This window comes from Manis pentadactyla, chromosome 2, assembly GCF_030020395.1.
Source record: "Manis pentadactyla isolate mManPen7 chromosome 2, mManPen7.hap1, whole genome shotgun sequence".
Classification (NCBI taxonomy): Eukaryota; Metazoa; Chordata; class Mammalia; order Pholidota; family Manidae; genus Manis; species Manis pentadactyla.
Genome location: NC_080020.1, coordinates 46,648,860 through 46,674,204, shown reverse-complemented (window position 1 = coordinate 46,674,204; position 25,345 = coordinate 46,648,860).

Here is a 25,345-nt window from a genome sequence, read left to right as displayed (position 1 = left end):
GAGGTGGAGAAAGACCGGAAAGGTCCTAGGGCCAGAGAAGTGGAGGCAAATGGAAACAAGCCACCAGAAGAGTGGTTTGATCCCATTTATGTAAATTTACATATATAATACTGATCCATTTTTATTTATTTAATGTAGCAAATTATATATATGTTTATATATTTTTTTCATACACACGAAAACATCCGAGGATACACAGTAAAATATACCCATTCCACTTTCTCTGGGGAGTGGAATTTGGTGGTGAAGGAGATGTTAGAGAGAAAAGAGAATTTGACTTTATGCACTTTGATGCTCTGGACTCTTTCACAATGGACAAGAGATATCTTTGGAATAGAAAGTGTTATCATCAGCTCTGCAGTGCCGGTCACCAAAAAGGCCGAGAAAACCATCCCTGCCTCTGTAACCCAGGCCGGTCTGAGACAGGGCCGGGGAGACCGCAGGGGCAAAGGCATGGAGGCTGGGAATCAGACGGAGCATGGTGCAGGCCAGCAGGACACTGTGGCTGTGCTGTGGGCACAAGGCGGGGCAGGGGCTGAGGCCAGGCAGGCAGGGCAGTAAACACCTGGAGGGCCTTAAACACCCAGAGGAGGGGCTCTTTCCTGCCGGGAGGGTCCTGTGCTTCCAGGGGCTTACTTCCAATGCTGTCATTAGGCTGCAGATCTTTGGGCAATTTACATGACTTCTCTGAGCCTCAGCTTCCTCGTCAGGATGAGCAGACTGATGACCTTGCCTTGCAGAGCTGCAACAAGAATTAAGTGAGATGTTTGCACAGTACCTGCTACCTAATAAGTACCCCGATATCATCACTGGTATTATTATAGTTGTTGTTGTTTACACAGGCCAAGTTCACTATGGATGCTAGCCTGGAACCCCAGAGTGAGTGAGGTAAAGGCCCCAGGGTCCTCCCATTGGAGGCAGTCGATGTTGTGCATTCTGTGGTCACACAGTGTCCCCCTCACCCCAGCCAGCTGTCTGACAGCCTGTAAACAGATGGGTGGGCGGGATGGCCAGTGAGATAGTACAGATGGCATTGAGTGAATCCAGCCGTACTTTTGGGAAAACAAGTCAGAGGTGATGGGGGCCCCCATGGACATCTTTGTCTGTGACAGACAGCACACCCAGGGAAGCCTCCAAGGGAAATTATGAGATGTACCAGACCATGGCTCGACTCGCCAAGAACGATCTCCACCCTTGAACGCCGTGGCCCGTTGCCATGGAGACGCTGCAGCCTGTTGGAGGTCACCCTGGCAGGCCTTACAGCAGAGACTACTTTGGCCCTCAAAGGTCTGGTACCTCAAAGAGCACTGTCTTCTCCACTTCCTCCCAAGTCCTTGCCCAGCTTCTGGCTCCTTCCTGCTTCCTTTCACCCGTGTGCTCCTCCCTCGCAAGGTCCTTGGGGCAAACACCCAGCCAGGGATACGTGGCTGTTTGACACGTAGCTGCCCACATGGCATGGTGGGAGGAGTGGAGGATGGGGCCAACCACGGCTGAGCCTCTCGGGGGCTCCTGGGGTGGGCAGCCAGACCCCGGAGTTGGGAGAGGGTCCATCTTTACAGCCACTTGTCCTGGCAAGCTCCCTGCCTCTGCTCCATCTGAAATTTTCCTTGAACGAGGCCAGCTCTGCCAAGAGTCCGTGCCCTCGCATTTCTCTCTCTCCTTTACCCAGCCGACTTTTCCCTGCCTGCCAAAGGCTAATGCTGCTGTCACATGCTCTGAAAGCCTTCCTACTCCTCAACGGTATTAGTATTTTTTCCTCTGTGCCCCACAGCACTTGGCACATGCAGTACCTGCTCTACCTAGCTCTCATAATCCTCTGCCATGTCTGAAACTACACGACTCCATGATACACACACATGCGCACACAACTTTCTCCACCCTCTAGTCTAAGGCTGATTCCAAAGCTTTAACTAATTGGGTGGGCACTCATGATTTTCACCATAAATCGGCTAGGCCATTCAAAGGAAACCTCTCCCTGAACAAGTACATGCCAATAATGATACTTACATTACCACCACTCGTTACTACTACTAACAACGAGATCAAACATTTCTGTCAATGGAGGAGCCTTGTGCTTATTATACTGCATACATCATCTCTAACCCTGAGGACAGTCCCACTGGGCAGCTTCTATTACTGTCCTTATAGGTAAGAAATCTGTTATAGGTAAGAAATCTGCAGTCCAGAGAGGAAAGGTGACTTTCTCAATCACTCGGCTAGTTAAGTGGCCGGCCCAGCTCTCAAATCCAGGTGTGGCTCAAAGGGATGACATCGCCTCTAAGCACCTTGCTCTCAAGCTTACCGTCTGGGTAACAGGCAACTTTCCATCTCCTGCCCACACCTTTGGTGCTGAGCTTGCACGAGTCCGTGCTCCCAAGCTTGAGCGATGGAGCATGGCTTCTCTGGGGATGCTGTTTCCTGTGGACAGAGCTTCCTCAGTCCTCTTGCTTCTGCTGCCCACTTCCTCTGCTCTCAGCGCTTATCACAACCTGCTGCCACTGGAAAGTTTTTGGTCTCCCACCCAGGCCTTCAGTGCAAATATGTCCAGCAATGGCCCAGCGTCTTCTTAGAGTCCTCCTCAGCAGCCACACAGACCCACACTGACCTCTGTTTCCCTTTCTACTGCACCCAGTAGGTATGAGTGCTGATGGCCAATGAGCCAATTGGGCCTGAGATCTGGAGCAGCAACTCTGAAGTCCAGCCGCCTGGGTCAAAGGCCAGCTCTGCCACTTGCTACCCTTGCAACTGTGGGCTAGTAGGTTCTGTGTCTTGTGTCTCTCCTCTGAGTCTTATGTCTCTCCTCTATTGGTTAGGGATAGTTCAATGGCCTGCTTTATAGGGTTGTTGTGATGAAAAAAGGAGATGGTCAGTATAAGAGCTCAGCCTAGGCCCTCTCACAGAGTAAATCCTTATTCACTGCTAACTTACAGTATTTTAAAAGTACCTGTATACCAGGCAGTTTTCACCATAGGCTGGAGGGGGGAGGCCGCCCAGACCCACAAACAGATCGTTTTGATGTGACATGTCAGTGCTGAGGGAGCACAGTGGGACGGCATCCACCTACTGTAGCTTCTCCATAGGAGAAGCCATCAACTGACAGGAAAGGATGGGACACACCACTTCCCATTTGTTATGCTCTGACATTGCTGCTCACATAGATTTACTGTACATCTTCCAGTCTGAAGTCTTGAAACCTTTTCACCTAAAAAGTGTGCCCCATGTCTTTCCCCTTTGCTTTCTCACTGCATGCCACCCTGGGTCTCACACTGCATCACTGACAGCTCTGCTCACCTAAAGATCTAGTTTTTCCCTAAATACTTAGAAGAGAAAAAATGAATACGCAAGCACACTTTTAAGGAACATCTTTAGTGCCAGGCATCTCACCTGCATTATCAGTTTTAATCCACTCAGTAGTTCTTTGAGGTAACCGTGCTGACAGTTAAAATCCCCATTCTACAGATGAGAAAACAAAGGGTCAGAAAGGAAACTATAGACACGGCTGGGGTCTGTTCCCAGATTCATATTAGCCATAAACTCCCCCAAATGCCAAAACTACATTCACACCATTGTGAGATTTAAAAAGACAGAGAAGCTCATGTTTTAGCACAGATGGAAAGCAGGTTGGGCTCACAGTGGCTGCAGTTATTTTTATCTGACTCAGTCCCCTGCCACCTCTCTGACCGTCTCAATGTCCAGAATCAATTAATGCGTGACCAGAGCCCCTTTCCATGAGCTGAGTGGTCATTACATTTGGCTTTTCTAAGTTCCATGCAAAAAGCTGAAATCCATTTGCCTCCCTTTATTTCTCCCCACTCAAGTCCTTGCTGGCCTGGAACATTTCTTGGCAGCATTTGCACCTTGGCCTTCCCAAGCCCCTTCTCACCCGCCACCTGCCAAACTAGAGTCCTGTCTCCAAAGGCACAGGACTGACCAGTCAACCCCACCAGACCCAGGTCAATATAACTCACAGCCCAAGACTTAATTTAGAACCCCTCTCCCTGCCACCATGTACCTTGGTGCTTATGTTTGTGGCTATCTTTCTGGCATGGGGATTTCTGCCAAGGTTATTTTAATGCTGACTGACACCTCTGTCTATTCCGGGAGAATATCTCTGAAGAGAAGCAGCTCGTGCCCAGGTCTTCAGACCTCTGGAATGTAATATTGGACCATCTGCAGTATATTGGTTTTCTGGGTGGGAATCTCTATTGTCTGCTCTACAGAAACCTGGAGGCAGTTTCTTCCTCTCGCATGCCAGAGGGACTGAAATGCTTCCAGCCTCCGCTGACCCACATTTCTAATCAATTTATGAAAGCAAACCATAAAAAAGGAATGAAGTACTGACACATGCTACAACATGGATGAACCTCACAACACTATGCAGAGCAGGAGAACCCAGACACATACGGTCACATACTATACGATTCCATTTGTATGAAATATCCAGAAGAGGCAAATCTGGAGAGACAGAAAGCACATGGTGGTTACCAGGGGCTGGAAAGAAGGGAGATGACGAGACTTTTAAAAGGTATGGGGTTTCCTTTGGGAATGATGAAAATGTTTTGAAATTAGATAGAGGTCATGGTTGCACAACATTTTGAATGTACTAAATGCCACTGAACTGTACACATTAAAATGATTGATTTTATGTTACATGAATTTCACCTCAATTTAGAAAAAGTACCTGAATCATTGCAGAAAGGGTTGGAAGTGGCTGACACGGTTGCATACATGCATCAAGATACAAAATAATACAGTAATAAATTGGTACAACAGGAAAATGGGGGTAGGAAAGGAATGAATCCTGGGTGTGGTTAACATGCAAACTGCAAGCCTATAGCTATCATTTGATTGTAAGAAGTGGCTACAAATTCAACTTGAGTTTCCCAGCAGCTGAAGCAAAACAGAAGACATGAGTTCTTGCAAGACTTGCAGGGCCCAAAGAATAGAATGTGTCAGAGGTGTTCAGAAAACGCCCTATTGAAACTTGGAAGAATTTTCTCCCAGGAGGGTATAAAGGGGATCACTTTTTAAAAGGGCTCCCACTGACAACCTGATGACAGGGTCTCTCCTGCAGTGCTCTTCTGCCTAGCTATCCACGCACCAAGGCTCAAACACTGACCCTTCCCTATAAGAAGCAGGCTTGGCAAACCTCCTAGCCCATCCCTCCCAGGCCTACAAAGAAAATAATACCATTCAGAAAACTGTGGGGCCCATGGACCCCCACAATAAACAAGAGATGTTACCTAGTCAGTTCACCTACTATTGGCCGTGCTTCTGCTGCTGTGCTTGGCCCTGCTTGGGCGCCAGGAACACAGTGGTCAGCAATCCAAATCTCATGAAGCATGTCTTCCAGAATAGGAAAGAGACTTAATTTTTTTTTAAAGCACATTAATATAGAATTTCTAGTAGTCTTTAGTATGAAGAAAAGGCAAAGGAAATGATGTGAGTGGATAACAGTGGACGGACTGGTCACAGCAGTGTTTAGAGCAAGGCTTCTCTTCAGGTAATGACATCTGCAATAAGATCTGAAGGAAGAGGCTGGCCAGCAGAGAGAAGGGAAGGCTTCCAGACAAAGAAAAGAACATGAGCAAAGGCCCTGAGGTGGGAGGGAGGAGCCCAGCAGAGGCCAGAAAGTGACAGAGAGTGGGTTGGGTGTCACTGAGGCAGAGTGGCAGAGAGTGTGGAGGGGGCATGTGCAGGTCTAGCCACACTGCTGCCCCCCTGGGGTGTGGAGGACCATGGAAGGATGGCTGCCAGGATGGGGAAGAAAGCTGGTTTCGAGTAATGAGGGACATTAGGATACTGCTTCATGCACCAATTGCCAGATGCAGGAAGGAAGATTCCAGAATGAATTAGGCCCTTGTTCTATTTGGAATCTGGGCTGGAAAGTTCTTACTCTCCCCTGGGGAGCCTTTCCTGGCTATATCTTTATGTATTGCTGGCATGTGTACCCCAAAGTGCTACTAACTCTTCTTCTATGTTTAACTCCAATATCTGCAGGATTTTCCTGACATCCAGGGAGGTCTGGAGAATGCTGTCAGTGACATCCAGGGAGGTCTGGAAAATGCTGTTGGCTTCCATAGCAACCATTTATAGAACCTTTGTTGAAGGTTAGACCCTCAGACATCACAAGTGCCATGTGAGATAGGCATTTTAGTTACATTTTAAAGGTGAGAGACCTGAGACTGGGAGAGGTTGCAGTGTTTGCATATGTGAGTGGTAGGGAGTGGAAAATCTGGATTTGAGCCCAAGTCTTCCTGACCCCTCAAACAGCTGCCTTTTCAACCACAATTCACTGACTGACTGTCAGGTGTCCCCTGAGGTCACCCATGGTATGCTTTCAAGGGCTCTCAATCGTGGTGTCATCTGGTACCATGCCTCCAACCAGCTGGTAGACTTTAATAAAGGTACTAAGTCATGCTTTCCTTTTAAAATAAAGGAGATGTCTGATTCAGGGTTTCCAAAATACATTCCTCAACATTTTAGTCCTTCAAGGTTCTCCATAAGAACAAGATCCCATGGTCAAATCCACTGGGGAAATCTTGCATAATCAGTCTCCCTCTCAGTGACCCACAATGTGGTTAAGACTTTGAGAAGTCTCATACAGTCTGGCATTCCCTGTATCTATTGACCATGGAATCCTTCTGGTGGGTAGTTCCTAAGATTATCCTAAGAAACTGGTGTTCCAAAGCACACACTTTAAGAAGCACTACACTTGAATGCCCAAGCCCTGGCTGCACATATCATTCTGGGCTTTGGAAAAAATGTAAACAGTTAAGATAAATGGAACCTTCCCTTAAAGAAATTCTACTCTGGCAGGTGACATAAGCATGTCTACAGTGAACTGCGGTGTCATATACATGCTAAGTGCCTAGCCTGGTGCCAAGGACAGCCTTTTGCTGGAGGACAGAGGGCTGGAAGAGAGGTGGGAGTGGAGAGCTGGGATGGCCCAGCAGAAGGAGTGGTGCTCCCATGGGGGTGGGGAGGCAGGGGGGTGGTCAGGAGGACCTGGCAGAAGAGGTCACCAAGTGCAGCCTGGAAAGATAAACCAAAAAGGGGAGTGGAAGAGGAGGTGATGAGAACATCAGAGCCAAGGGCATGGACCGGCCAAGGCACAGAATGTTCAGGAAATGGTGAGTAATTTGATGAAGCTGAACGGGAAGCCAGCAGCAGGGTGTAGGGGGAGGCAGAATGAGGATCCAGGGGCTCTCTGAAGGAACATCCTTCCCTGAAAGGCTGTGAGTTCATGAGCCCAGGACCCTCACAGTCTTTTTTCTTCTTGTCCTTGACACAGCCAAAATTCCTGATCTAGAGTTTCCGACCCCACTCCGCTGTACTCCAACTATTCACTCGGCCAAGCCCTTACCCAGAAAGAATGAAGACACCATGGTCAGAGAGCAAAATCTGATCCTGAGTTCTCCAAGGTTACCTGGAGCTCCACTCATCAGTTAGGGATACACAAGGCTGCAAGTAACAGAAAATTCAACTTAAGTGACTTAGATTATACTTTCCCTGTGGGATGGGAAGGGCTAAGAGTGAGGTGGGAATGCTGGTATCTGGGGGTTACCCCCTAACCCACAAGCCCTGATTTCAAATATCTGCCTCAGACCAGCTCTCTGGTCAGCCCACCTCCCACCACAGCCCTCTCCCCTGCCAGGAGGGAGTTTGCTTTTCTCACTGACGCTCACTGATACTGCTGCAATGCAGCAGCTCAGTGATGTCCGGACTGCTGCTGTCTCTGCAGTTCTCTTCACTTGTCCATCCTGTTTACAAGATGTCAGCTGTAGCTCCACCTATGATGTCAGAGCTCAAGGTAGACATAAGGGAGAAGGGAGAAAGTGCACACCTTACACACAGCTCCCAAAGCTCTCCCAGGAGCATGTCTCAGTGTCCAGAACACGTTACACGACTGCTCCTAGATGCAAGGATGTCTGAAAAAGTGAGTATATTACTGAGAAACTGAGTTCATTGCTGCTAAACAAAATCAAGGTACTGTCAGCAAGAAAGGGCAACAGGGATACTGAGTCAGTCAGAAACAGTGTCAGTCATCCCTGGGCAACATAATTCCCTCTTGTGTGGAATTCTTGGTTGGACCCAATGACAGAGCTCAGCCCCCCAAAAATGACTGCTTCTTGGACATTTCTGCAAACCACTCCATTCCCTTAAGGTTAATACAAAAAGAATTTTACTGTTTAGATGACTTAAACAGAATCTGTGGGAATTTAAGGATTTCTTTAAAAGGCCTCAGGAAAAAGGCACAACTAATTATGTGCCTTAAACATAACACACAGCAAACTCTGACCAGGGTGCTTGGAGTACTGGACAGCCTGTGCTCCGAGGGATGTAATGCTCCGACTTTCTCAGCAGAAGCATGACATCGACAGCATCTTTTGAATCTGTCGTATTTCCCTTGGGGTGGGATGGAGGTGGCACTTCTTGCTTCAGTTGAGAAAGGTTAGAGATATTTAAAAGAAACCTTCAAAACAGATGCACAGAGAATGAAGGACAGAAAGGCTGGGGAGGTCTGCTGGGTATAAAATTAGAGTTGTGTCTTTGTTTGATTTTTGCCCTTCTGTTTCCTAAAATATTTTCATAATGAACGCTCAGCATCCTATTCTGCCCTTCATCTGGAGTCTTTGAGGTAGGATAATAATAGCTACCATCTACTGAGTACTTATTATATGCCAGATAAAATACTAAGTGCTTTATATGCCCCGTCTTATTGGGCCCATGACTGCCCTGAAGAATGAGAACTACCATCATTCCATTCTGCAGATGAGGAAACTGGGGCTCAGGGAGGACAATGTATATACCCAGGACTATCATGTATCAGGTGCTAAGCTCCTAACCATCATACCACTCAGCTCCCACAGGCTATTGTTCAAACCTAAGAAGACTAAAGCTGCTCAGAGCAGTGCTAAAGGCCTGGGTAGTGGCCCACACCTTGGGGCAGACAGCCCTTAGCCTAGCTGAGGCCCCCTGGGCTCCCTGCCAGCTCTGACGCAGAATACCTGGTGCCATGGTCTGTTTAACTGTCTTCTTCCCTTGGGAGGTGGGCATGGGGCAAGGGAACTATAATGGATGGAGCTGCAGCTCAAGCCAGGCCTGGAGTAACATTTGATCCTCACAACAGCTCCACAGGAACTTTAGGTGATTGTGAGGGTCAACCCCACAGTCTGACAGATTTGAATCCTGCTCACTGCGTGACCTCGGGCAAGCTTCCTAACCTCTCTGAACCTCATTTCTTCTGTAAAATGGTGCCTATTGTGGGAATCTTATGAATACTAAACTAAATAATCCACAAGAATAGCTTATCAGTATGCCTCCTGTAACTTAAGCTCTTGATCAGTAGCTCCTACTAACTGACTCCACTCCAGAGGGGAGGTCTTCTTACCCCTGTGTTAAGGGTGAAGGCACCAAGGTGGCTTGGCCAGGTCACAGAGCTAGAAGGTAGCGGCGCCTGGGTTAGAACCCCGGCCCGAGTTGGCTGCGTTCATGAGCCATAATGCACCCTGGAAAAGACCAGGGGTATCTCTACCAGAGCTGTGGCCACAGAAGAGGAAAGCAGGGTGTGCTGCCAGGGGAGGATGTTCTCTCTCTTTTGAAGGCCAAAACCTCGAAGAATGGAGTCTGGGTGTGGCCAGACCCTGGGACAACGTGACTCTTACCAGATTCTCTTTTTGCCCTTAGCAGCAAGGATATGGAGGCTTAGAGGGGAAAGCCGTAAAGTCACACCCTCAGGAGATGGCACCCGCACCCCCATACCATCTCCTGGAGGTGTCAGCCCATCATAAAGCATTCCTGCTTGGCCCCAGGCAGCTGCTTCTAATTTTGTCCCAGGTTCAGAAACAACAGCACACATGGGCCTGCTACTGACTATTCCTGTTCAAGTCTATGGAATTTCAGCTTCCAAGGCCTCCATTGGAAAATATTCAGAGACATTTTCCCAGGCCAGTGCAAACACACTTCCAAGAGACTTCTCCCAATTGCTCTTTCCTTCTTCAAATAGGCCAACAAGGTTTTCTTTTTCCATTTGGGCACCAGAAAAGTACAGCATGTATTGCACGTAAATGCAAACAGCAGGTACAAGGTGACTAGAATGGTTTGGTTGTGACAGTTTCATTAAAGCATTGAAAGAGATGACAAGGCACTGCCTTCTGAGAAAGAGATAAGGGTACTGCCAGTATCTGCTGGGCAAGAGGCTTGTCACCAGACATGTTGGCATAGATCTTTGGTGCAGCTCGGCATGCTGACACTCTAGCAGAGAGACCACGTGGATTCAGTTCAGTCAGGCTTTGTGGTGAGTTTTATAAACCCCCATCTGTGTGCACAAAAAGGAGAAATCTCTGCCACCAGGCCTGCCTGCCCAGGATGCACACCATCAGCATGAAGTGCCCTCTTCCTGGAAATCGGATGCCAGAAGTGTCATTGGGGGCTCAGGAGGGCAGCGTGGTCCCACCCAGGACGTGGAGAAGCAGCAATGGGCTTAGCAGAAAGAGCAATGGGTTTGGACAAGAAGATCTGTGCCCAAATCCTGGTTTTCTTACTGACTTCCTTTGTGACCTCAGTCAAGTCCCCAGCCCTCACCTAAAAAAAGAATGTGGTTCATAAAACCCTTTCTGCCATCTCTCAGGGTTGGTCAAATGGGGAGATGGGTGTGCTAGCTCTTATCTGTAAAGCGCCCAGCACACAGGAGGTGGCCACTTACTGTTTTTGAATGAAAGAGTTAATGAATGACTCGGTACACATATAACAGAAACAGGTTCTGAAAGGGGCACCTAGCACGTTTGTGGTAAAAGGCTGGGCCTGTTTAAAGCACTGGAAGACATCCTCTATAATGATAGCTCCTCTACAATTTCCTGAACAGGGGGGGAGGAGGCCAGGATGCATCACCTTAAAGCCAATTTTGGGCCCAATGCACCTGCTTTCTAAATCCCTCCAGCAAGTCCCCACTATACTGTGAATGAGCACCCCAATCCTGGCCATGGATTTTTAAATATGGCTACAAATTGACACTTCCCCAGACCTACTGCATCAACACCTCAGATGACACCCCACAATCTGGCTTTAACAAGCCCTCCAGGGGATTCTGATGCATGGCCAAAATATCACTTCTCCAGGTCCCAGGGATGGCCCCTGAGGGCCAGAGTAAGAAACACCCATGCAGACTTTATAGGTTGTAGGCACCTTCACTGCGACTTCATTAGCTGCAGGCTCCAGCTGGGAGCCTCTCCACTCAAGTCAGACCTACTGAGAAGTTGTGGCTCAAGCTGGTAGATCATTGGGAACTTCCACCAACTCTAGATAAGGGAAGTGACAAGACTGAGGTCTTGTTACAGAAAGAGAATTCTGCCACGATGGATTACAGGGATGGAGGCAGAGTGATGGTGTGCAAGGCTGGTACCCCGCGTACCACACTGCAATGCTTTCAGCTACCGCTGCAAGTAATGGGTTAGATGGAGTGAAGGGCAGCTGAAGCAAATGAGACCTTTACTATGTCACTCGGCAAGGAGCCCAGAGGAAAGCAGGGCTGGTCCCCGAGACCTCGGGTCTTGCCATATGATGGCTGGTTGACCCTCATGGTCACAAGATGGCTGCTGCCTCAAACACCATGTGCTCACTTGACAGCATCCTAAGCATGAAGGAAACTAATGGGACAATGAGGCTGTGACCCTATCTTTTTATTAGGGAGGAAAAATGTTCCCAGAAGTCTCCTAGCAGTTTCCTTTACATCTCCTTTCTCAGACGCAGGGAGCAGGCTCACCCCCAGGCCAAAGGAGAATGGATTGCTGCACCTTGCATTGATTCATCGTGAGCAAAACTGGGGCTCTTAATGGAAGGGAAGGTGGGGAGAGAAGGAGGGCAGAGAATCTGCTAACAACTAGGAGGACATTTCTTCAGAAAGGAATGAGCTCAGAGCCTGAAATGCCAAGTTACAGATGCCAGTGGGAGATGCCCTTGTAGATCATGGAAGATCCTGTGTAGAGAGACAGGGTGCATCAGAGGGGAAGGGGTCAGCCTGGAGTAAACCCACGTTAGAAAATAAACGCTGTGGAGAAGTGGAGGCAGAGGCAGCAAAGCAGAAAAAGTAGGTTTGCACCTGAGAAGATTTCCATATTTGATAGGAGCCAAAAAATGGACAGAGAAAGACAGCATGGTGCTGTGGACACCAGTGCTGTGTATGGGTGGTGTCCCTACCTGAACTCTCTCAGGGATCTGAAATAGACGCAGCCCAGCCTTTCAGGACCTCTCAGATGCCCAGGTGGACATGTGCCAAATCAGGGGCAACCCACATTGGGGCCCTCGGGTTCTGTTCTAATACTTTGCTTCTAAAAGCCAAAAGAAAACTCAGCATGCAGGGAGTCAGTGGCAGGGGTCGGGGTTTGTAGGGAAAACCAGGGTTCAGGACTCACCAAGCACTTCCTTTCCAGAGTATGATTCTGCGGCTATGAAATCTATTCCCCATAGAGAGGCAGGCTGAACCCACCCCACATCCTGGGTGCACACACCAAAGCCAGGGTAATCTGCCAAGCAAGGGGTAAGCACTCTGGGCCCAGGAAGAGAGCTCTGGCAGGAAGCGGGCTAGGAGGAAGTCAGGCTCCCAGGTGGCCCTCCCCCCACCACACTCCACCCCAGACTCCATCCAAGAGGAAATGGATTCCAGAAATGCTGGGAGAGGAGAGCAAAGGGCTTCAAGACGCCCTGAGGAGAGGAGAGGAGAGAAAAAGAGAGTCCACAAGGGGGAAAGTTGCCTTCCACAGTGATGCAAGTGTGTGGTCCCAGGAAAAGCCCCTGTCCCTGACCATGACCCAGCTGGGAGCACCTGCCCCGGGAGCTGGAGTCAGCAGGACTGGGACACATACGGCTTGGTGGTGAGAGCTAAGGAAAGACTGTCCCAAAAGGCAGGCCCCTCTCCCTCCACCACGCACTGCCTAGAGCTGGAGCTACAGAGGCGTGCTCTAGGTGAAGAGAAGAGAGGAGCTTGAGCAAGCTGAAAGCAGAAAGTTCTGTACAACTCTCTGTGAACTAGAGTTCAACTTCACGGCAAGCCTTTCTCCCCAAGCCCCTGTGCCTGGAGGATTTACTGTTCTAGGGGTCTGTCAGCACCATCACCTGCTGCAGTCCCAAGGTCCTGGAATGGCTTCGGATCAACAGCTGCCTGCAGGCGCCCCCGCCCCCCACCCACGCCCTCTCCCGGCACCCGTCCCATGGAAGGGCAGCTCACCCAGCACTCCCAGTGGTGCCTCTCTCTTCCTGCCTCTGGGGAGGCTCAGCCATGCACATGCCATCCTACCACAGCCCTGCTGCCCCCAGTAGACTATTGGTACCGCCTGCCTGTCATCGTCGGTTACAGAAAAGGCCTCCAGCCCTGACCCCAGGATGCACCGCCTCCCCAGTAAGAAATCACAAGTCTTTCTTAAAGTATCACCTATGAAATGGGCCTACCTCCCCAGGAGTCTCGCCATCCACCATCACTAAGAAATCAGGAAGCCGTGTCTGGTTCCTAGTGTCATTTCATTAATGGACGATGCCTCTACCTGTATTCATGCTTTAAGCTGAACAAACATTTCCCTCTTAATAAATTTCAAACTTTAGAAAAGTAACATGTGTCTACCCTACTCAGTGATGCAGTGGGAACACATAAAAAGAAAAAACTCATTACCTCTCCCCATCCCTTTTTCATCTGCCCTTCCTGTGCCTCAGCCTGGTGGGGGTGCAGCCTTCCTCCTCTTTCGCTCACATAAATATACACAAATGTGTGCACAGGTAGCCTTTAGGCTTGGGGCTGATAGTTTTTGCAAAACTGGGATCCTGTAACACACACTTATCTGTAGCTTGCCCTTCTCTCTTAACAGGGCATCATAGCTTGCACCATTGACAGATAAACCCAACTGCATTTTGGTACATAGTTGAATATTTCCAGAGTTCTGATGTGCCATGATTCATTTGTTCACCCTTCTCCCACTGGTGACTATTCAGGTGGAATCCAGCTTTTGTCAGTGTGAATAAAGTCACGGTTAAACTGTCCCCATCCACATGAGCAAACTCCAAGCTCAGGGCTCAAACGGGGACCGCTTTTCCCCACTCCCCTTGCTTGCTTTCTCCCCCTCTCCCTATGTGGCGTTGCCCATTTCCCCTCCATTTCTTGTCAGTAATTTCTGTCACTGTACTTAATAACCAACCTGATGTTCTTTTTATTTTTGTTTATTATCTGTAAGGATTGTGCACCAAATTCCAATGTGTGTGCAGATTTCTGCCACACCACCAAGCAATTCTTTGACATCAGCTGAGTGTCTTACAGTTCAACTCAATTCTCACACCCTCTACCCAGAGATAGCATCGGATCCCACAGGCCGAGGGCTCAGTCCCACAAGACTGCCTTCCACTTCAGATGCCAATCACAAGTCCAGCTTGTCACTGGTGCTTCTGACTGACTGGCTATAAATCTGAGGTTCCCATGACCCTTTCCTTGGGTTTGACTGATTTTCTGGAGTAGTTCACAGAACTCTAGAAACCTGCTTACTCACTAGGTTACTGGCTTATTACAAAGGCTATGGAAGGATACGAATTAACAGCTAGATGAAGAGATACAGAGAGAGAGGTCCTAAACAAAGGAGCTTCTGTCCTCATGGAACTTGGACCCAGCAAAGTCCAGTCCCGGCAAGCACTTCTGGGGGCCCATGGAAGTGCTTGGTTTCACCAGATTGCTGAAGTTCTCCAAACTCTCCATCCTTTAGGGTTTTTATGGAGGCTTCATTATCTGGGCATGATAGATTAAATCATGGGCCATCGGTGACTGATTTAACCACCAGCCCCTCTCCCTGGAAGTCGGGGATGTGGGACTGAAAAGTTCCAACCTTCTAATCACATGGTAGGTTCTCCTGACAACCAGCCCCATCCTGAGATGGGGTCCAAAAGTCAACTCATTACCTAATTAGAGACACTTTGTTGCTTGTTCTCATCACTTTGGAAATTCCAAGGATTTTAGGAGCCAGAAACTGAGTTGAAGACCTAACATGTATTTATTATAAAACATAATAGCACAATGTGTATCTCGGGAGAGTAAGAAGCTACTCAGGGCAAGACGGAAACATTACGCTCATCTCTGTTACCTTTGTGCCTAGAACCCAGTGGCTATCAATATTTGACTGTAACAGGAATGAGTATATGAAACAACCCCGTGGGAAAGAATTCTAGTGCCTCTAAGTCATTGCAGGTGTGTTGGTTAAGAAAATGGGTTTTAGAATCAAGTAAAACCAGGGTTTACATCGTTGGCCTAATGATTTAGGAGCTAGGTGTGCTTGCACAAGCTACTTGATGCACTGGAGACTTACTTCATTCTTTATGAAATGGGGAAGGTAACAGCCACCTTGCAGAGTTCCTGTAGTGCAGAGCCACACAGTAACCATTCAGTCAATGGCACCTTCTAGAAGTGGTAATAGCAGTAGTAATGATAATAATAAATTCAATTGAATTAAAAATCAATCCAAGCTCATAGATATTCTCAGAATGACAAAGAAATGTCATTGTTATTTTATACAAGTGACTATGGTGTGGAAGAGAAGGTAAGGAGGAAGCGAACTGAGACCAGGGCGACAGAGGAGACAAGCGATGGGAAGGCCTGGGCACCCTGGGGCAGCACCCCCACACTGGCCTGAGCTTCACCATCGGAGAACAGTTAGTACACAGACTCCTTAGCCCTCTTGGATATTCTGACTCACTGGGTCTGGGGTGAGGCTGAGGGAATCTGCCTTTTAATAATCACTTCAGAGGCTTCTGCTGTACAAGCAGGTCTGGGGGACATGCATGGAAATGGATGAAACCAGCTAAGTTCCGGTGTCTTATGTTTCCCTCAAGAACTTTCATAATTTTAGGTTCTGCGTTTCGATAGAAGGTCCACTTTTACTTCACTTTTATTTATGAGACAAATTGCGGATCAAACGTGATATTTTTACGTATGCATATCCAATTGTTCTAGCACCATTTGTTGAAAAGACCATTCTTTCTCCCCTTATTTTCCACTGTACTTTTGTTGAAAATCAGTTGCTTATATATGTGTGCATCCACTTATGGATTCTATCCTGTTCCGTTCATCTATCTGCATGTGTTGATGCTAAAACCACACTGTCTTTAGTACTGTAGCTTTATATTTAATCTTAAAGTCAGATAATGTAAATCTTTCAACTTTGTTCTTCTTCTTCAAACATGTTCTGGCTCTATAGGTCATTTGAATTTCCATATGACTTTGAGAATCAGTTTGTCAATTTGTGCCAGAAGGCCTGCAGGATTTTTATTTGAATGGTATTCAATCAACAGACCAGTTGGAGGGGAATAGATATCTTAATACAGAATCTCTCTCCATAATTTAGCAATTCAGCAATATTTTGAGTAAAAGGTTTTTTTTTGTGGGAAAATTTTAAACTACAAATTATATTCTTTAATACATAAAGCTATTCAGGTTATCTCTTTTTTTTGTATCATTAATATACAATCACATGAGCAACATTGTGGTTACTAGATTCCCCCCATTATCAAGTCCCCACCACATACCCCATTACAGTCACTGTCCATCAGTGTAGTAAGATGATATAGAGTCACTACTTGTCTTCTCTGTGTTATACTGCCTTCCCCCTGCCACTCCCTCCACTTTATGTGTGCTAATCATAATGCCCCTTATTCCCCTTTTCCCACCCTTCCCACCCATCCTCCCCAGTCCCTTTCCCTTTGGTAACTGTTAGTCCATTCTTGGGTTCTGTGAGTCTGCTGCTGTTTTGTCCCTTCAGTTTTTGCTTAGTTCTTATACTCCACATATGAGTGAAATCATTTGGTGCTTGTCTTTCTCCACCTGGCTTATTTCACTGACCATAATACCCTCTAGTTCCATCCATGTTGTTGCAAATGTAGGATTTGTTTTCTTCTTATGGCTGAATAATATTCCATTGTGTATATGTACCACATCTTCTTTATCCATTCATCTACTGATGGACACTTAGGTTGCTTCCATTTCTTGGCTATTGTAAATAGTGCTGCGATAAACATAGGGGTGCATAAGTCTTTTTCAAACTGGGCTCCTGCATTCTTAGGGTAAATTCCTAGGAGTGGAATTCCTGGGTCAAAAGGTATTTCTATTTTGAGTTTTTTGAGGAACCTCCATAATGCTTTCCACAATGGTTGAACTGGTTTACATTCCCACCAGCAGTGTAGGAGGGTTCCCCTTTCTCCACATCCTCACCAACATTTGTTGTTCCTAGCCTTTTCTGTTGGCCATCCTAACTGGTGTGAGGTGATATCTCACTGTGGTTTTCATTTGCATTTCCCTGATGATTAGTGATGTGGAGCATCTTTTCATGTGCCTGTTGGCCATCTGAATTTCTTCTTTGGAGAAATGTCTGTTCATATCCTCTGTCTATTTTTTAATAGGGTTATTTTCTTTTTGGGTGTTGAGGTATATAAGTTCTTTATGTATTTTGGATGTTAACCCCTTGTCAGATATGTCATTTACAAATATATTCTCCCATACTGTAGGATGCCTTTTTGTTCTGCTGATGGTGTCCTTTGCTGTACAGAAGCTTTTTAGCATGATGTAGTCGCATTTGTTCATTTTTTATTTTGTTTCCCTTGCTCAAGGAGATGCGTTGAGGAAAACATTGCTCATGTTTATATTCAAGAGATTTTTGCCTATTTTTTCTTCTAAGAGTTTTATCATTTCATGACTTACATTCAGGTCTTTGATCCATTTTGAGTTTACTTTTGTGTATGAGGTTAGACAATAATCCAGTTTCATTCTCTTGCATGTAGCTGTCCAGTTTTGCCAACATCAGTTGTTGAAGAGGCTGTCATTTCCCCATTGTATATCCATGGCCCCTTTATCATATATTAATTGACCATATATGCTTGGGTTTATATCTGGGCTCTCTATTCTGTTCCATTGGTCTGTGGCTCTGTTTTTGTGCCAGTACCAAACTGTCTTGATTACTGTGGCTTTGTAGTAAAGCTTGAATTTGGGTAGCATAATCCTCCCTGCTTTATTCTTCTGTCTCGGGATTGCTTTGGCTATTCGGGGTCTATTCAAGTTATCTCTTTCATCTCAAGTGAACACCTTTGTGTCCTTCATGGTTTTTTCCATTTCATCTAAGTTGCTTAATTTGTTGGCATGAAGTTCTTCATAATATCTCCATATTATCCATTTCAAATGTGTAGAATCAGTAGTGTTATCACTTCTCTCATTCCTAATATTTGTAATTTAAGTCTTTCTTCTTTCCTTCCTGATCAGTCTGTCTAGAGGTTTATAAATGTTGTGGCTTGTCTCAAATAACTATCTTTGGTTTCATTTGTTTTATCAATTTTTATTTTTTGCTATCTATGCCATTGGTTTCTACTCTGATCTTTATGTTTTCCCATCTTCTGTTTACTTTGGGGTGTTTTTTGTGCAGGGGGGGAGCTTTTTTTTTTTGGCTAGTTTCTTAAGGTGGAAACAAAGATCATCGATTTGCAACCTTGATTATTTTCTAAGATAGGCATTTTAGTGCTATAAATGTCCCTCTAAATACTGCTTTAGATGCTTCCCACACATTTTTATATGTTGTTCTTTAATTTACACTCATATCAGGAGGAAGGAGTGGTCAGCTGTGTCAAATGTTGCTCATGGGTTGACAAATGAGGACTGAACATTAATTGGTAGAGTTAGCAACACAGAGGTTACCTGTAAACTTGGTGACCTATTTTGGTGGTGTGTTGAGAGATTAAAACCTGACTGAAGGGGCACAAGAGAGAATGGGAGGAGAGAAAGTGGAGAGTATAAATCTCATTTGAGTTTTGTTTTATAGAGCAGAGAAATGGGAAGAAGATAAATGGGGAATGAAAGGCCAATAGTAACTTGCTTTAAGATAGAAGAAAAATAGCATGTTTGCATGCTGATGAAAATTATTTTGACTGTCCCTATTTAAACTTATTTAGCTAATTGCCTCTATAACTCCAGAATATATGCTTAGTCCATTTTCCTTACTATACTAACTCCAGATGATATCTCTTGACTCTAATATAAAAGATAAGTATATGGCCCAATTCTACTACCTTCTTTCTATCCCTCTCTTGTCTTCCAATTTGTGACTTTCAGGCATGTGCATGAGTGTGTGTGTGTGTGTGTGTGTGTGTGTGTGGGTGGGTGGGTGGGTGTGAGTGTGGGTGTTTTATCCACTGACTACCTTTGCAACTTTAAATAACCTATCTAAACCTAAATTTCTTGTTCCATCACTTTTCATATGTATCTCAAACACTCATTTTGTAAATTGAGGTTACTAATATGCTATCCTTTCCCCAATCTTTTCTTTCCCTCTTGCCATTTCAACTTCAATTAAACAATAACTATTTGTAGATTGAATTAAATTGATTAAAAATATAGTATTCACATGTCTCAATCAATATTATTCATGTTGGGCCAAGTAACGTCTAATATTGAATTGTCTTCTCTAGAAGTCATTTATTTATTTAACAATTACTTCTTGAGTGCCTGCTACCTGCCAGGCCTTGTTCTAGTCACTAGAGGTAGCATGATGAAGAAAACAGAAGAAATCCTTACCCTTTGAAGCTGACATTCCAGTAGGGAGGCAGGCAATAAACAAGTGAACAAATAACATAACTCCAGTTGGGAATAAGTGCTTCAAAGGAAAGTACAGTGGGATAGGAATTTAGACAGTAACATGTGAAGGGTATTTTAGATTGAGTCATCATTGCTTCTGAACAGAGTATCCACCTGTGTGGACTGAAGGAAAATGTCATCTAACAGCTATTGATCTGACCACCTTACATCACAATACTTGGAACAGCAGAGGGAAAAGCCACAATCATATTCAAATGGATTTTCTTTTCTTACACTCACATTTTTTTTTCTGGCTGTACATCTGAACCATGATATGGCATTTTAGGTGCTCTTATGTCCCTCCAGCTCAGAATTATGACACCCCTTTATTTGCAAGGGCAAGCTGCCAATGGCAAAACACCAAACAATTTAAATGTCAAGAAGTTTGGTAGTCTCTCACTGAATCTCATGAATAAATAAATAAATGTTAATGCTAATAATGGTAATGGTAATAATAATAATAATAATAATAATAATAATAATAATAATGAATAAATACTTAAATGGTAATGCTAATAAGATCTAATTTTTATTTTAAAACTTTTGCCATAAGCAAAAGGTATTCCCATTCCCAAAAGGGGGAATTCTTCTCCCTTTTAACACGCTCAAGAAAGAGGAAATGTCTCCATTTCCAAGAAAAGTTCAGGATAATCTGTCCTTCTAATGGACTCTTCTTTATTACTGTGACAAGTTTAATTTAGTTCAGGTTGTTTGTGATCACATCTGGGTAGAGCAGCACACTTGGTGAGAGCAGGGAGGGCCTGAGGAACCAAGACCCCCGCAGCCCTTGGTGATGGAGTCAGCGCGCAGCAGTGAGGCAGAACTGCTGGGCTTCGGACACAATGACTGGGCCTGCGGGCTGCCATGGTGAGAAAGACTCTGGGTCTCTGGTATATTTTTCACTTCCAAAGAACTTTTTCAAACTTTTTTAGTTCTCAGCCTTTCTACAAGGAAGATGAGATAATCTGAGACATGGATGCCAGGGAATCAGCCTAGCACTCCATCGACAGGGTCCCCAGTCCCCATTGTGATGCAGTAACTGACGTGAGAAATGGACACTGCATAGATCCCAGGAACAGGTGCAGGAGAACGGAAGTTTCACGCAGTGAAGTGGACAGCAAGGCAGAGAAGAGAACAGAGGACAGTTTCTTAGACACCAAGTTGACTGAGAGCCTTAAGTAATAAAATAAACATTTAAATTCTCACTTCTTAAAGTCAATGATAGAAAAAGTCTTCAAGGATGTCACCATAATCACTTTTGAGCAGCAAGATTTGGGGGATCCAGGGGGAAAGAGCTTTATACTTTTAAATCTTATTAGCATTACCATTTAAGTATATATATTATATACAATATAATATTATATATGTCTACTTATTTGAATGTTTTTACAATGATTCTATATTCCTTTGGTTATTTAAAAACTATATAGTTTATCTTTTATTATTAAATTAAGGTCTACCAATCAGAACTATGCCTCTTTCTCATCCCATTAGAACATTCACTGACCTGGACCTGCATCTTTCTCAGGGCCCCATTCAATCATTACATTTTGAAAATGTTTTTAACTTGGCAAAATGATTATAACAAGTAGCTAAAACAAAAAGAGGAAATCTGGCATGCTGTCTTTGCTCACTTTTAAAGTATTTATGAGCATTGTAAACCCCAGACCATCAGGGGCTTTGCATGACCCCAGAGTGGAACAGTAATTCGGATAGCCCAAAAAAATCAAACTTAGGCAAATGAAGACTTCCACTTCTGGCCATGATGGAATACGGGGACCAGCGGTATCCTTTTGCCTGAAACAACTTTGAAACTGGACAAAAAATATGGAACAAATAGTTCTCAAGACATTGGACACCATGCATCAGAAGAGAGTGGCCACAGCGAGACTGGAAATAAATGAGGTGAGCCGTATGATTGTGCCAGCTTACTGTCTTGAGGGTATTTCCAGGCTATGGAATAGGGAGGGGAAACCAGCAGAGCCCACCGGACTTTCTGAGTTTAGAAGATAAAGCTAACAGTACAAGGAAATCTGAGCAACTAGAGGTTGCAAGGCACAAAAGAAGAGAGGAAAGAGCTACACAGGAGAACCCCAGAGATCTGCAGAAGATATCCTTGAATGTTCAACAGAATACTGATCAGTATATGTTTCTGAAGAAACTACACAAGGCTGGAGAAAGAACCACTCACAGGATTAAAGGGCACAATGCCTGTCGCAATCAGCCAGACTAGAAAAACTTGTATTCATGGGATATTGGGTATAGAGCACTAAGGAAGGTCTTACTAAAATAATAGATAATAATTAGCCCTAGACAAAATGCTGCTCTGGTCCAACCTGAAAGAAATTTAAAAATAAGATCTGAAAGGATCACACTGTGTCCAAGTAACAACTTCATTCCAGAAAAAAAGCTCAAAAATATTTTTAGGAATACAAAATAACCAGCAACCAAGGTGGTAAAATTTACAATATCTGACATCCAATAAAAAAAAAATTACCAGACATTCAAAGCAGCAGGAAAATATGGCTCATAGGGAATTGAGAAATCAATTAAAACTGATGCAGAAATGTCACAGGCATCAGAATTAGCAGATAAGAACATGTCAACAGTTATTTTAGCTATATTGCATACATTCAAAAGCTAGAAGAAACATTGAACATTTTAAGTAGAAACCTAAAATTCTACACATAGTGAAAATGTCTTTCAGGAAATGAAAGAATTTTATCACCAAAGGATCTACACTACAAGGAATGTTAACGAAACTATTTCAGAGAGAAGGAAAACAATAACAGACAGGATTATGGATCTATACAAAGAAATAAAAACACTCAAAATAGTACCTATGTGGGTAAATATATAAGATAAATTCCTTTTATTATTTGAGTTAAAGTTTCTATCAACTGTTACTGAAATATCCACAACAGGTACACACCCAGCAAAGACACTTTCCTGCTAACATCTTTACAAGTAACCCTACAATCAATCTTCAACAGGAAGGGTCAGTGTGGGGATTCAGCATCAGGTCTACTGTTGCCCTTCACCCTGAACTCATGACAGTAGCAATAACAACTACAAGTGACTCCTCATTAATCATGAGTCAGACCCTGTTCTAGGTGCTGTACATATAGCATTGTATATTTATTAAGAGGAAGGCAGAGATGACATTTCTTACTTTACTGATGAGGGAAACTGAGCCTCACGGAGATGAAAATGACTTACCCAAGATCACAGAATTAAAAAGCTAGTTACTTTTTCTTCATAGGACAGATGGGATCCATTTCATGGTTTATTATGGATCTCCCACACTGAAATTAAAGCACCATGAGGGTAGAGCCTTTGTTTTTTTCACCACTGGGTCCCAGGAGCCTGGAACAGTTGCTGGTGCAGGTAAGACCTTGGTAAAGATTGGTTTCATATTAAATGATCAAGATTCAAAGCCAGGTCTGGCTCCAGAGCCAACTCTCTCCACAGCTCCAGACTGTCTCTCATCCCCTTAGATGATAATAAGGAAGCCTCTCACATGCTCAAGAACAACCCTGCCTCCTCTGACCTAGTGGAATGTCTTGAGTAACTTTGGCCTTCTTCAGAACGCTGCCATGTAATCCTTTGATCATCCTGCATTTACACCAAGAATACCATGATACATTCTGTTGGCACCATGCATAAACAAAGATCTAACCTACTTGGTGACAGACACAGAACTAGATTTTTACTGACATTGCCTCAGTCAGTCCCACCATACACTTGTAAGGTGGACAGCATCACCCTTGGTTGGCAAATGGGGGCACTGAGGCTCAGAGAGGTTACATGCTTTTAAGATCACAAAGAGATTGAGGACTGCATCCAAGGTTTTTTACATATTTCTTTAAGAGCTGCACACTATATAAACAATTTAATTGTTCTCATGAATGTCATAAAACCTGGAGTAGAAATGGGGTTTTAGTCAGAGGATGTCCAACATAAAACAAAATGGACATTTGGTCATTGAGTATCACTTCAATATACACTTTTTGGCACCTACTATGTGCCACATACCATGCTAGGCACTGGTGACAGAGTGTTGAATAAAGCAGTCTCTGCCCCTTCTCTCATGGTTCAATCCAGTATCAGCTGAGACTCTTCTATTTTGGAGTTGAGTCCATTGGACACTTTAGTTAATTTGTCTAAAATACAGCAACAAGCACACCTTGCATTAGTCACATAACTGCAATAGAAACAACCTCAAATATCAGGAGATGTATGTAATGAAAACTGATTCATCTCTTACACAAAGTCCAATGGTCATGTTCCTGGGTGGCTCTTCTCCAAGGGCTCATCCAAGAACCTAGACTCCTTTCATACTGTGGCTCTGCCATCTTGTGGCTTCCAAGTTGCCCTGGTCTCAGCTAGCTAGAGAATGGATGGTTTTATACAGGAACATTTTATGGCCTAGGCTTAGAGGTAGTATATATCCCTTTTCCCACAGCCCAGTGGACAGAACTGTGCCATCTGACCAAGCTAATTGGAAGGAAGTCTGGAGAATGTAGAGCAACTTGTGGAATTTACTGACCACCAAGAATCTCTTTCATAGACTCCAAAAGTCTATGGGATTTTTAAAAGAATTCCAAAATTCCAAACATGCCAAATTTCTCAACTGGAATAAAAAGTATAATCCTTCTTGTGTAACAATCCAGGGTGGGGGTTCAGGTCAGCAACAATTCTACTCCACAGAGTCATTCAGGGACCCAGGCTGGTGGCAGTTCTGCCATACTGAAAAGGCTTCAAATGAAGAAGAGGTTTTAACGACAAGACCTGCAAGTTTCACTCATCACTTCCACCTATATTCCATTGGTTAGAACTCAGCCAATGGCCATCTTTGAAGAGAAGGTAGGGAATGTAGTCTATATGCCAGGCAGAAGAAAAAAACTGATTTTTCTGGATAGGTAGATGATTCTACTCCACTTCGATTTTTAACTGGACCTGCCAAATACCAGTTATTTCTCATCTTACCCACTGAGACCCTTCCTTATTTCTCTCCTTCTGTGGCCTGATGTGTACATCTAGCTATGTCTCCAACCTGACAGCTCATACAGTTTCCTAATTCTGGCCTCTAAGTACAAGTCCTTCCTTTCAGAGTAAGGAGATAATTTGAGGAATTACTAAGTGTACTCCTGATAGTAAGCCCCATGTTCTTTTGCAATTCATTTCTCTGGTGATAATTCATTTAGACTTTATTTTTCTCCACTAGAAGATAGCAAGGACCTGTCTGTTTCGTTCAGTACTCTATTCTCAGTGCCTTCAACAGTAAGCCTGGTACATTGTAGGTAACCCAATAAATATTAGTTGAATGAATGTATGAATTTTCCTTCAGTCTTAGAATCCAAATAGGAAGTTCATATTTGATGTTGAAAATACCTTCCCCTGATTCATTCTATATGATCCCACCTAACGAGTCTCTGTGAGGGCATCTCTGTCCACAAGCCACACCTCTTCCTAATGCTCACTGACTCACTCACTCAGCTCCCACTTCTTTTCTAACCATGCCAAACTTTGAAGAAATCGCATGCATCATAAGGCCTTTTTCCCCTCTTTTTTGGTATTGCTTATATATATATGAAAACTGAAGAAAAGGAGACTTCGGAGTCTGCCTGACCCATGCTTTCCAATTTTTTGCCATTACTGGCTATCACTATGGATTCTGCCATGGCTGAAATATGTGGTGCTGTG